The sequence below is a fragment of the Cyanistes caeruleus genome, chromosome 5 (genome assembly GCF_971803275.1).
Source record: "Cyanistes caeruleus chromosome 5, bCyaCae1.hap1.1, whole genome shotgun sequence".
Classification (NCBI taxonomy): domain Eukaryota; kingdom Metazoa; phylum Chordata; class Aves; order Passeriformes; family Paridae; genus Cyanistes; species Cyanistes caeruleus.
In genome coordinates, this window is record NC_141705.1 from 6,510,257 (window position 1) to 6,524,316 (window position 14,060).

The 14,060-nt window shown below is 41.8% G+C and overlaps 1 protein-coding gene across 6 annotated transcripts in view; it reads left to right on the top strand.

Annotated features, from left to right (window-relative positions):
- Positions 1-14,060, top strand: part of FGFRL1 (fibroblast growth factor receptor like 1) — a 168,191-nt gene that overhangs the window by 105,352 nt on the left and 48,779 nt on the right. The window lies entirely within an intron of this gene.

Genomic DNA, 14,060 nt, shown 5'->3' on the forward strand with positions numbered 1-14,060 from the left:
TGGGATTATTCCTCATTTATGTCAGAGTGCTCAGAGGTGCCAACAGAAAGCAAAGCCGTTTTGTGCTGGTCATTTTTCTTACGTGTAGCAAGAAATAGACCTCACCCCTATGATGTTACAGGGTAAGTCAACTGCACAGACAAATTATGAGTGACAGCCCTTGTCACATTTCACTGAGTGAGGGAACTTGCCTGAAGTCCCAAAAGAAGTTTGTACAGAAACTAGAAACTGAGCTCCTGTGTTACAAGTCCAGGTGCCATAATCAAAAGTCTGTCCTTCGTTTCCAAAACTTAATAAGAGATATTATTTTTCTCAAGAGAGGGTTTGGCGTTTTTTATTTTCTCATATGGAACCCAAATATTTTCTTTTTTAATTTCATTCTGCTAGTTTGAGGTAGACACACTGTCAAAAATTCAGTATCCCCTTTTGATTTGGCTTTCTCCTATTAGCTACGCATACACCTGATAGAGAACAATGACTGTCAGGTTTGCCCCTGCACACAGATAGAAGATCTAGTGGTGCCTCAGGAAACTTTTCTAACTCATATGGAAGACATGTGTTGAAATTTTCCAATAAGGTGGGCTTATAAAGTATATTAAATCAAACTAGAATGTCTCAGTGTGAAGAGGAGAATACACAGGACAAGGGTACCTCCACAGACAGACCTGGACCAAATAGGCAAGTTAAAATCTTTTTACAATTTAGAAAGTTCTGCTGCCTAAAGTAAACCCTGACTATGATGGTTATTTTCCATTTATAATTTGTATTTTATTTCTGTGGGATTTTTTCTGTCCAAATTCGTTTTACATGCATGGGTTTTTCCATATTTTGTTGTTAAATTAGAGACCAGAAGGGTCTGTTAAGAGTGTGTGAGTCCAATGAAGGTGATGTAAATCTTGTTGGCCCTCTACAGCAGCAATTTGGTCTTAGGATTTAACAACCTTTATAGCTTTAATACAATGAATGAATTAAATATAATTTCTGTTCCCTATGGATTTTGGTTTTTTGAGGAGTGTTTGAGGTTAGAATCTCTACTGGAGGATGCTATGCTGTGAAATTATCTGTACAATGGCTGGTAACCAAATTATCACCTTACTCTCACTGAGTTAGTGTCCTCAGATGGAGTCTTATGTGCTGGCCTTAGGAATGGGGTATCAGGACATTGACGTGCCCAGCACAATCTCCTGTCTGTGGCTGCCAGGACTGGGTACCCAGGGAAGCATAATGTGGTATTCCCCTGGCATAAGTGCCCAGACTCCAACAGTTTGATCCTTGGGAATTCCCTGAAACAGAGATACTCTGCACAGAATGCAAAGCACTGGACCCCAGCCTGTGCTGGTTCATTAACAACAACACAGAGGAAATATTGTCATATTGAAAACAGAGTAAATGTCCCTGTTTAGCATATGGGAAGTGTGGCTGGGTTTGTGCCATGTAATTCACTGGCTGTGAGAGCAGCAGTGGACTTCACTCTGCTGTCAGAGTGGGCTGCAGTGGCTGAATATTCCTTTCCATAGCTGCCAGCAGCATTAGGACTGCAGCTGAGGGTCTCTGCCTCTCCATTCTGGGTGGATCGTAGCAAAAGTTGGTCCTTCACCTCCCACTGTAAGCCCTTGAAGACTAGAGCACTGGTCATTCTGAGAACAGGCCCTAAATTTTCTTTTCTAAAGTTTTCTATATTTTGAACCAGAATCTTCTGTGAGAATATTGTTTCTGTGACAAAAACAAAAAAAAAACAAAACAAAAAAAAAACCAAAAAAAACCACCACTTTTCCATAAGAAAAATGGAAAAAATGGCAAGGGGAATACTTCCTTAGATAATGTAATTTCTGACCAAACCCTGCTCAGGGGAGGTGGAGAAAAGCTGATATCCATGAGGGACCAGGATAGGGTGAGATCTCCTGGGAAGTCTGTGCCCCAAAGTCACCATGGAAGTTTTTAGCTTTGCAACAGAAAGAAGTCATGTCAAAGTGTGCAAGATGTTTTTCTGTCCTTGTTTCTACACTCCCATGGCTTGCCCCACATACAGTGCTTATTTTTCTCCTGCACAGTATCTTGTATGATGCTTTACAAAGTAGGACTACACAGAATGTGTGTAAAGAGGATTTTAGATCCACTTCGGGTAGAAGACTGCACAGTCTTCAAGAAAGTGAAGAATGAAGGTTGTTTCCTCTGATCAGAACATATTCTAGAGCAATGCTTCTGTGATTCAAACCAAGGGGAGTTTTTTAGGTATGCAGTGTACAGTAATTAGGCAAATTGGAATTTTGGCTAGAACAAACGCCTTTGCTTTTTTTGAAAAACTGCAATGAGATTTTTAACGATGATGGATGATCAGCATACTGGTTTTATGTTTTGCCCAAGAGGGATGAATCATAGATGTAAGAGCTGGAAAAGACTTACAGAAAGAGGTCATCTAATCACCCCCAAGAAGACAGGATCATATTAATTTGTGATGGTTAAAGGCACTTGAAGAACACTTCAGCAGTAGCATCTTAGCTGTTCTGCTCACGTGCTTCTTCCTTGTGCTTTCAGGTTTTCTTTCCATGTTCCATGGCATTTCTGCAAAAGAGGAAAACTCAGCCTAAGGCTTTCTCATGACAGATGCTAAGCAGTGCTCAAATCACATAAGCCAGATTCTGCCCACAAGTTTTTGGTAACTGCCAACCAACCAAGAATTTCATAGTTTGAGCATTTTTCAAAGATAACAACCGCTGGATCAGTCATTTGCACTGTGCCAGGAAAATACTGTGTTGGTTTTTACTAGTCACAAAGCTGGCATTTTCTCTGCAGGCTTTTTATGATGGTTTAATTTAAGTTTAGGAGGTAGCTCTGTCGTCTCTCTCCTTTAAAAAATGTGTACATATGGAAATAGCTAAGAGTAAAGCAAATGAGTAAAAAATGACATATTTTTGTAGGTAGGACTAAGCAGCCTGATTTAAAGGAAACTTTTTTGACAAGATCTTCTAAATATAGCCTTTCAGCTAGCTCCTCTGGAAAGTGATGGCAGCTCAGGCTTTTAAAGTTTTGCCTGAAAATAAAAGTCTACAGAAAGCATCCCCAGGATTTTAAGAGATATTTAGAAAGCCATCAACCCAGCACCATCCTTTATTTTTAGAGTTTCTGTAACTGTTTCCTTTTATACCATTTGGATTAAGGACATTTAAATTGCACCAGGCTAGGGGCTGTCTTGACAATTTGCCAGGCTCTTAAGAGAGCCACATATAATTTTAAAAATACGGAGAAAATTGCAGCTGGTGCTTATTTGGAACATGTCAGGTCGTTTCACTCAACCATGCAGAAGTGTTTCTATGCCCACAGAGGGACACATATTTTGACAGAGCTGTGGTTGTGCCAGCCTGTCCTGGGTGTCCTAAAAAAAAACACTCTTCCTGTGTCCTGTTTTGTAAGTGGGGATTTTTGAGTAATTTCTGAGCAGGAGACGTTGCATCATGGGATGGTGTTAGGAAAGTCAAGCAGCTGCAGCTGGTGAGCTTCATCCTCGACACAGCGGGCAGCACCGTGTGCTCATCCAGACCTGTCTCTTACTGAGGGTCCTGAAAAATACCTGCAGCAGCCTCAGAATAAATGGAGTGGAAAGCAGCAGAGAATTCAACAACCAAACGGTACAAACTATTTTTGAAAAAGAAAAGGTAGTTACTTTTACTTTATACAGGTAGGGAGATAAGCTCGTCCTTGACTTTCCAGAAGGCCTGAGCCAACACAGTTTCAACACAGTTAAAAATGTCAACATGTCACTCACTTGGGCTTCTGTGAAACACCTGAAATCACTTAATGTGTTTTTAAAGCAATAATCAGTGGTCAGAAGGACAAATTATGTCATATTTTGTGCTGATAATTATGTTTGTTAACACAAGGTTTTTCTCCTATGCAGATAGGACTGAAGTATTTTGTTCTGGGTAGCCAGAGGAGGGAATTGAGCATGTCCCTTACTAAAATCAAAACCATGGGCTGCGCTTATCACTCTTGTGGCCAGACAGGTGCCAGGAAGGATGACTGATATCATTGCATCTTATGGTTAATTACCTAACAACAAGATAATAATAACATTTCACAAACCAGACATCAGACTTGTTTGCATAACCATGTCACCTTGTGCTTTGTGCTCCTGCCCTGAATGGAGTCTCTGGGCAATAGCTACAGAGTAAATAACAAATAACAAAACCAGCAGTCATTGGAATGACTGTGGTCCTACATTGTTAAAATTAACAGGCTACCCCAAAAAATTCAGGAAGCCATAAGGAAAATTGTAACTTTCATGGAATAATTCATATTATCCTATTTTCTAGCCCAATCCAGTAGACCCTACCAAAAAAATGGAGGCCTCTTGTCCTATTTCTGAGACATTGCAATTATTTCAATATCTGCCTTCTGCGTATCTCTCACACAGCAAGGTCTTCCCATTGCCAGAGCTGGAGCCAGCAATGTTTTTTTTTAGGACTTTTCTCAGGGATCGCTCAAGATGCTTTCTCTGTGTGTTTGCAGTCAGGCATAAATACTAGGGCTTACCTCAGGCAATTGACCCTCTTCTTCACCAAGGTCTGGAGTGAGTGGTTGGGCATTCCTGGTTGTGCTTGGTGTGGTTGCCTGGAAATCTGAAACTGTGTTAACTAAGATTTTTGCATTTCCAGTGAAGAATCTAGGCAATGTGTCATGCCATGTGGTAGGTGGTGGTGCAGGTGTGCCTGTGATCTCTCTTGACCTTCAGCTACAACATCTAAATGTACAGGTTATGTAGGAAAGACCTGTCTGTTACCACAGACTTCTCTGTGGTTGCCTCAAGAGAGGAACCTTTCGGCTTCTGTGGGCAGGAATTTGTCTGACTGTAGAACAGCAAAGTCAGGCCACCACTGTCTGCTGCAAAATGCAGTAGCTGCCTTTATAGTGTATAAAGAAACTTGATCAGGAGCAGTGTTTGTGGTTTAAAAAGGCTGAAAACAAGTAGGAGATTTCCCTGAAAGCTGCAGGAGTGTGAGGCTGACTGCCCACATGGTTTCTTTGCTGAAACAGCCTTCTAATAACAATGATATCAGCCAAGGCCATGGCCAGAGAGCCAAGTGAGGGTTGCTGTTACCTGGGCATCATTTTCTTTGTGTGAATATCTGCTGGGACTTTCTTGCAGGTTTTCTAATGAAACCTTAGACCACCTGCTCAGCTGGAATAAATCAGTTTTACTAACAATAGCAGGATTTGGTCCATATGATAATTTTCTGTGCCTGTTTGAGCAAGGAAGGGTCTGGAAATAAAGCTGTGCAAGTATAATGTTTCTGGTGTAGATGAGGCAACAGTAAAGAGTCTGTGCTGAAGACAGGTTGGATTATGTTTGCTAAGTGGATGGAGCCTGTCATGAGATCACACCTCCTTTTAGAAGCCTGTGTACATCACTGTCCTGTCTCACAAATGCTTTTCAGGTGTCTTTCAAACATGGACAACATGTTTTTAAAAGGAAGAAAGGTCAAGCTTTTCTAATATTGTGTCCACCCTTGCTATGTGGTTCTCGGTGTGAAAATTGATTTTGCTGGGTCAATGTCCCACACCTGGACTCTGACTCTCTCTATTTACTGTCCCTCCACTCATTCTGTCCTTAACTGTCCCCTTGAGTTTGCTAATTACTGATCAACAAACAGATGGACAAAAAAATCACAAGGCCTTGTTATCAGTTTGTACTCACTTTAATTAAATGCTCTCATCAGACACTCCTGGAGTCTTAATGAGGCAGAGGAAATCAGTGAGTGACAGGGTGAAGTGCTAATTCACTGTGCAGTAATTACAGACAGTGGGAATATCTGATATCCTCTGGGCTGCATAAGAAACCCAGAAATGCTGTAGCTCCAGAAATGGAGCTGGATCTGACAACCTCTGCTGGGGAAAAAAAGATGCCTTCAGATTAACGATAAATGAAGAAGATTTGTGAAACCTTGTCAAGCTATTTACTGTGGTTTAGTGCAGAAACAAGCCCTGTCTTGTTTGCTTTCTTTCCTTTCTGCTTTTTAAGAAGAATCCAGTATGCCAGAACTAAGTTTGATTTCACCAACCTTGTTGGACTACACAGTGCATGGTTGATACACGTTTTGATACAGTGCATATGAAGATACAGGACTAATGCACTGGCTCCCTTCCACACCACTAGGAATTTTTAAAGAGTAGCATAGGCAGAGATCTTGTTGATGGCATGAATAAACTCCTTGCCATTCAGCACAACTTCTCAGAAGGCTGATTAACCAACCAGCGTCTGAACATGTTTTCAGCACAGGGAGAATGCACCAGGGGGACTGTAAACATTCACATTTGTTCCTCTTCAAAGACATGGGTCTGCTCTCATTACTTCCCCTCTCTCCTCCACCTGGCCCCAGCCCTACCCTATTCAGACTCATGATTTACTGGGCTTCCTTGAACTCTGACCTGTGTCAATAGGTCCATGATGTAAACATCTTCCTGTGGCTACAAAGCTGTGACCTGGAGGAGCAGGTGGGGGATGAGGATGGGGATGGGGGTGAGAGCCGTGTCATCTGTGTGACCTTATTTTTGGCCCTACAGTTCCTTGCTCTCCAGGGCAGCAAGAGGAGTCAAGAGGAGCCTTTCTGTTGACTTGAATGATCTTTGGATTGGGATGTGTTTGCTGTGCAAACTGGAAGATAGCCCTCATAAACCCCAGCAAGTGAAAGAGGGAGATTGCCCCCCAGGCTCCGTGGGTGATCTTTCTTTGGGAATGAAAGCAGATCCACAGCTCCTTGTGTCAGACGTGCTGCACAACAAAAGAGGAGCTGGCATTGTGAAAGCCAGGCAGGAAACTCTCTGGCTCCAGACACGTAGGCACAGCTCAGGGCCTGGCCCAGGAGAGGAGAATTCTTTGTGGTTTTTTGCTCTCATCAGTGTGGCTGCCAGGATCAAACTTGAGTCCACGTGGGAGGATGCAATGCTCTTCTCCATGGAGTGGGAGTGGAAGGAGAGTGGGTGCAGCAAGATGTTGTTTTTGTGCAATTCTTGAAGGTTATTGGGAAGGAGTCAAGTGTCAGTCAGTGGTTATGGTGTTCCTTCCAACCTGTGTTGTGGACATGCCAGCAGTGCTGCTCGCTTTTCCATAGTGCTTAGTTTGAAATCAGATTTCAGCCTGGCTGCAGGACTGCTATGATTGTCAGTTAATATTTTATATTATTTATTTATGAAGGTGAATATTAAAATTATTGTGGGTACTCTAGGTGCTTACTTTTCCACCTGGAAAATGGTTTCCTGCTGGACTGCATTTGTTTCTGATATGTTTGTATTTGTAACATGATTTTCTCCAAGAGCCATTCATGGAGCCAGTATTACAAACATGAAATGAAATCTCAGACTGAAAAACTTGGATAACATGGTAACTGTGTGACACTCAGATACTGTTATTTTTCCCTGGGAAGTTTCTCTGGTGAAAGAAGGAAAGTGGAAAATTGAATTTAGTTCTTTCTACTGACCTCAACTTCTGCTGAGCTGCTCTACAGAAAAAGTCAGCTTAAAACTGAGGTTCTAAAATAAATAGGTTCTCTGGGATTTCACTGGAACTTGAAATAATTGACCTTAATTTCTTGTTCTCACCAGCTTCAGCCACTTGGGAGGATTCTGCAGACAGCAGGGACCTGACAGAGAGTTTTTTGAGGCACTATCACAACACAAATATTAATTGTGCCGTAATAATTCAAGACAGTTTTTAGAGTGAAGCAATGACTTACATACCTTTTTGAACACAATTTGAGTCTCAGATGGTTTAGGTCAGCACTCGTGTTCAGTGTCCACAGACAGCTGACAGTATTTGCTGCCCTACCCAGATCAAAGCTGAGGCAGAGGGCTGAGTCTGAATGCAGTTGTGTTTTTGTATCAGTAAGCAGATAGTGGATTTACAGCTGAATTCAGGTAACCTAAAATCCCAGGCTTTGGTTGAACAGTGCCAACATGATTGCCATTTGATGAGCTACCCCTCATCAGCTGAAGTGTGGAAGCTGAAATGGCATTCTTATAAACCCTGGAATCAAAGAATGGTTTGAGTTGGGAGGGACCTTAAGACTACCTCATTCCAACCCCCTGCCATGGGCAGGGACAATTCCCACTATCCCAGGTTGTTCCAAGCCCCATCCAACCTGGCCTTGAGCACTTCAAGGGCTGGGGCAGCCACAGCTTCTCTGGGTACCCTGTGCCAGGGCCTCCCCACCCTCACAGTCATTTACATTTTTAATTTTCATTGGGACAGACTGAGTGATTATTTACTATGACAAAGAGGTGGCCAGATAGACAGCAGCTCTGATGATAGTCCAGTGTGAAGAGCAGGTTTCAGCCAGGTGTGTGCATGAGACCTGTTCATCCTTCTGTGGTTAAAACCTTCATCAGGTTTGGCAGTGTGGCAGAAAGACAGGGGTTTGCACATGCTCCAGGGGAGGAACAACTGTTTTGGACAAAGGATGCTGGAATCTCTGCTGACCTAGAGAGCAGGCTGCAAATAGCATTATATTGGCATGCTCAGCATGTAATAATGATTCCTGGGAGTCCTACATCTTGTTCATTGGGTGGGGTTTTCCCAATCTTTCTACCTATCTCTACAGTGTATATGACCCACAGCTGTTGACAAGGAAAATATGCAGTTGCTCTGCAGCTGAGGAAGGAAAAATAAATCATCCTCCCCCCGCCCCTTCTGTTACTGTTGACTTGCCAGTGACTATGCTAAGGTTAAAATGTGCTATATGTGTAAATGACAAGCTATATGTGTAAATGACAAGGAATTTGCTCTGCACTGGACCACGCTGCCACTCATGACAGATAAATTCCCTCTTTGTGGCTGCACTCCCCTTGGCAGACAGCTCAGCTTCATGGTGGAATGGCCATGATGGTTATTTCAGCAAAGTTGCTCACATTTTGTGTCAACACAGTGTTGGGAGAACATGGCTTTAATGTGAGTTTTGCCACAAGAGATGAGAACTGGGGGCTGGGATGACCATCTCAAGCAGAGCTCCAGAGGGGTTAATTGTCCTCTGTGCAACTGAGGGGGGAGTTTGCTTCTCGAGATGTTTAATCTTGCTTTTTATGCAAGAGCACTCCCCCTGCCCGTCCTGATTCTCCAAGCTGATGTAGCTGCCCACATTCCCAAACAATCTTGACAGTAAAATTTGCCCCATAAGGCATGCATATTTTTGTGAATAGATCAGATGTCACCAAGGGCACAGTTTCAGTTTGTCATCTTCCTCTGGCTTACACTGTAGATGCTCCTTCTCATTAGTGGAGTTACATTCATTTACACTAACTGACAGTGTAGCCCTGTGTTTTACATGACTTCTGGAATATATGTATTTTTCTTTTTTGAAGTCTTCTGCCCTCAGGCTCCCATTCTGCCTGGCAAATGAATGTTTCAGAAAGACATCCAAAGCCAATCTCTGTATCCTGTGGTGAAAACAAGACTGACTGTATTCATTCCTGCTTGTCACTGTCTAAAATATGTCTTCCTGATTAAGTTAGTGGACAAGAGCTAGTCACACACTACAATGTGATACAAAGAATATAAAGATGCATACCCTGCTCTCCATGACCTTTCTTCCTTCATGATCAAATTTTTTTAGGTTTTTTTGTTGTTGTTGTTGAATACCTTCTGCCTTGAGAACTTTTCTTCCTTTGGCTGATCCTGCTGACTTCTGTGTGAGCAAATCAGACATAAGCAAGGACAGAATTCCAGTCCATCTTGCACAGACAGCACATATTTCTGTTTTGCTGTAACTGTTTATATCAGAGTAAGCACACAGAGGACATGTATAAAATCTGGATCCAGCATACTACACATCGTAGAGTAAATTTGATTTCATTGGCCTACACTGTCTTTTATTTGCCTGCTAAGCCTTTAAAATCAAATAACTTCACAGATTTCAAATCATGCAGTCTCCACTCTCCAGCTGGAAGATTGAAACAGGATTATAGGCTAATCTCAAATGTCATCACAATTGCTACCTCTGCTACACTGGTTCATTTTTGTTTGAAAAATGGTGAAATATTAGGGCTTGGTTTTTTGGGTTTTTTTTTTTTGAGAGGTTTTTTTCTCCCTCTTTTTCTTAAAAAAAAAAAAAAAAAGTTAGTGTTAAACATTGCTACCTGCAGAGGTTAATGTTAGTGAAAAATGACAGGTTTAGGAATCCACAGAAGATTTGCTGGAAAGAAGAGTCGGCTTCTTTGGTCCCATATTACAGCTCTACATCTAGGTGTGTGTTTAGGAAAAGGTGGGAAAATTCTTTACTCAAGGTTGTGAAGATGCTTCTGAATGATGTTGCAAATGCTCCTTTGCCATTTGTTAACACGCACCACCAACCACTGCCTGATATTTTGCCTCATTCACCAAGACTGCAAAGACACCAATTTTATGTGTTGCTTATGCAGTATTATCTTTTAAGGAGGATTAACTCACTTCTTAGCCTTCTTTCTGACTATTGGGAAATATTGAATACTTTAACATTTACAAGTGTTTCCGCCTATTCTCTTAATTTTTTTTGGCTTACTCTTACACTTTTTTTATTTTTTTTTTCTTGGTCTCATTTTTTAAATTTAATTTTTGAGCCATGACATCGAGTCTGGACCCAGATGCTGTCTCAGATATTATTGTGTATACAGCCAGATCGCCTACCCACTTTTATGTTGGATTCTCCTTGTGTCCAAAAAATGCATTAGCCAGTTTTGCCACATATTTTGTCTGAGAATCCAAGTTGAGCTGGTCATCCTGCAGTCTCTGCTTTTGAGCTGTGAGTCTCACAGCCTGAAGCTTTGCTCTCTTCCAGACTCACATAGATGTGCCCTGCATCATCCTGCTGAATGGTTACTGCTCACTCAGTGATGCAGTTTATACTCTGTCATCTCTCTCCTCAGGCTATACATTCTCCACAGTTGGTTTTGCTTCTGTCTTTTCTGTGCTACCACTGATGGTTTTTCCTTCCCCACACAGCAAAAGGTTTATCCTGAACTGTAAATGGATTTTTAACTGCTGCTTTATTGATTTTGGCTTGATGAGTCCCTGGTGTTCCACTCCTTTAACTTGACTTTTTTGCAGCCTGTGTTTTTTAAAGACTAATGACATTCTTCATCATTAATCTTCTCCCTGTTTTTCAGGGAACCTATATATGTGTGTGTGTGTGTGTGTGTGTGTGTGTGTATGCTTTATTTTAATGTTTTTAAGTTTGCTTTATTTTAATGTTTTGGTATTACTTTCACACATCATTTTAGCCAAGACAATTTTGTGCCACCAGGAAGGTCAGGCAGCATGAGGTGCCCAGGGAAATTATTCCAGTAATCCCTGGAGGTGTCTTTTTTCTCAACAAACAAACACCCCAAAAATTAAATCCACACATATTATTACTAGAAGTTTAATGAGTAATAATTGTCTTTGTTAATGGCAGTGGATAATCTGCCAGTAAAAGTAGATGTTCTTGAAATGTCTTTGGGATTGTCCTGTCCTTAGCCCATTGGACTGAGCTTGCTGTAGGTAAAAGCTCTAAGTCTCTTTTCCTCTTTCCCATGGTGTGGAAATGTTTATCCTGTCCTGTATTACCCAGTGCACTGTGGCATGGCCATCACTGTCCCTCCACCCTTGCAGGCACAGCTTTCTCCATGGAGGATGGTAGATGTTCAGTCCAGGAAATGCTATGGAGAGTGAGACTGCTGACAATGTCCTGATCACCCACAAGTTATCCAGCACAAGTCTTCTGCATCCCCCTGTTCCTGCTGCCTCATCACCTATAGAAGCACTTAAATGTGGAAGCTGTTTAGGTTCTTCATTTGTGAAGTGTGAGACCTTTGTCTGCTCTGTACTAGAAACTAGGATGCCATAGACTAGACCAGTCAAGTTGACAAGGTAAATTTGTTTTCTACAAGAACACAAATTTCAGTGCCAGGTAACCTCCTCGAGTTTGTGAAATGACTAACTAGTATGCCTTCTCCTTTACTTCCCTAGTCATGCAGTTAGTTGCAGAGGACAAGTCTCAAAACATAATTCATAGTGCACACTTACTGTTCTTATTTTCTCTGAAGTTTAACATGCATCAAAAATTCAGGCTTTTTGCATTTTGTCATAAAGCCATGGAGATGGAGTTAGCTTCCCCTGGAATTTGTTTTCTCATCTAAAGCAGAACATACATACGCTTTTAGCTTGAGTGCACCTGTGTATGGCATCCCTGGTTTTGATGCAGTGAAGAAAAAACAAGTTCCTAGTCTTCTCTAATGAGGAAGTCGACCAAGGTGTGCCAGTGGTTTTTTTCAGTGTGCTGTGTAAAAGGATGAAAGGGACCATAAAAGAGGAGAGTTTTTCTGGAACCATGGTCCAGTTGTTTGGCCAATGGGGCATGCAGCATTTTCCATTTCTCACATTGCCAGTAGGCACATGAATAATCGTGTGGTAAAGGAAAGAAAAGAAGGGACCAAAAGAGCGCAGAGGGTGAGCGTGTCAGGCTTTAATAAATGCCGTGCCCCAGCCCAGGTGCTTGTTTCCAACAAAGTGTCCGTGTGTCACTTATTATTTAGAGTCTCTAGCACTTGCTCAAGGTGCCAGAAAATAAAAACAGACTCTGACACGTAGCGGGCACAAAGCACGGCAGCGCAGATGGAGGTTGGATTTCACGCCCCGGCGTTCGCTAACATGGCGCAAGGAGGATCGCTTTCACAGGGGCCGGCCGGGCCGCGCTCCAGATGAGGCGTTCCACATGGTTTCACATCAAACAATCACTGCACTGACACATTTGCTGTTTCCACTCGTGCGATAACGCAGCGATGTGCTGTGCGTTCGTGGCGGGTTTATCGATCGGGCTGTTTTCCTAATGTGCTTTAAGCTGCGGAATTACAAATCCTGGATGGCGCGTTACCGTGTTCCGCTGGCTCGGGGAGCCACACGGGAGCCATTCATCCTCATCAGTTACTGTCAAATACTTTCCCTCAGGCCCAGAAAATGACTGGTCTTGCCTGGAGGAGTAGGTGTGTGCCATGAGAATGAAGCCCAGCGTAAAACACAACCCTTATCCCCCTGCCTGTGGATTGCTAGCCACAGAAGACCTATTTGATGGTTGCTAAAGTACAAGAAATCAATGTGAGTCTTCTCTTCTGTGTATTTTCATAGTAAATTTGGCATTTGAGCCATGTTTAGTAAAGTTTTGCCAGGGGTAGGAAGCCTTGCCAGCTTCTTTTGTGATCCAAGGACAAGTTCTTTATCTGGCAATGCAAGAAGCTTCATGAAAGTAAAATTGACTTATGGCTTGGAGATGAAAGTAATATGCCACAAGAAACCAAAAAAGCTGTTGCAAAACAAGGCAGTGGGAGTGTATTTTTTTCTAGTATTTAATTATATTGGCAGAAAGGGACCATCTAAGAGCCAGAGCTCAAAGCAGGACCCAGTGTCCAGTGAATAGAAAGATGGCTGCTTCCTTAACCAACAAAGTTAGGCAACACATTTGGAAACTTTTCTTAGCAACTTTTTCTGGTGGAAAAACGGAATTTCTAAAACATTATAAATATAATAATTCAGAAAATATCTGATTCTCTTTAAAATATTGTCAAAATCCCAACAAAATTTTAATTGCGTACGCATAATTCAAAAGATATTATATTGCTGAATCTGACTCAACTTACTATGTTCTGAGTCAGCTCAAGAAGGTATTAAGTTGCTTCTAATAATGCAGCAAGAACCTTCAAATGTTGAAATTACATGTTTTTCTCCACTCTTCAGTTTGTTCAATTCTCAAATCTCTCTCAAGAGCTTTATGTTAGTTGCTCTTCCATACTTTTAACATACGACTTTGTAAGGTCACTGGGCTATAGCCATACAGTTATTTATTTCAAGACATTTTGTGTATTTTTTCTCTAATTTTTTTCCATTTTCCTTGTTTAGTTCAATGAACTTAAAGGTTTGCATAGTGCTTGGTTCAAATATGACACACAAGTACTGATAGAAAGCCATTTAACTTGAAGGAAGGGCTTTGCTAGAATTTATGCTTAGTTCAGGGAAGAAAGGGCTTCCTAATTTCTCTGCTGCAGTTTACCCTATTGATACTGTAAAC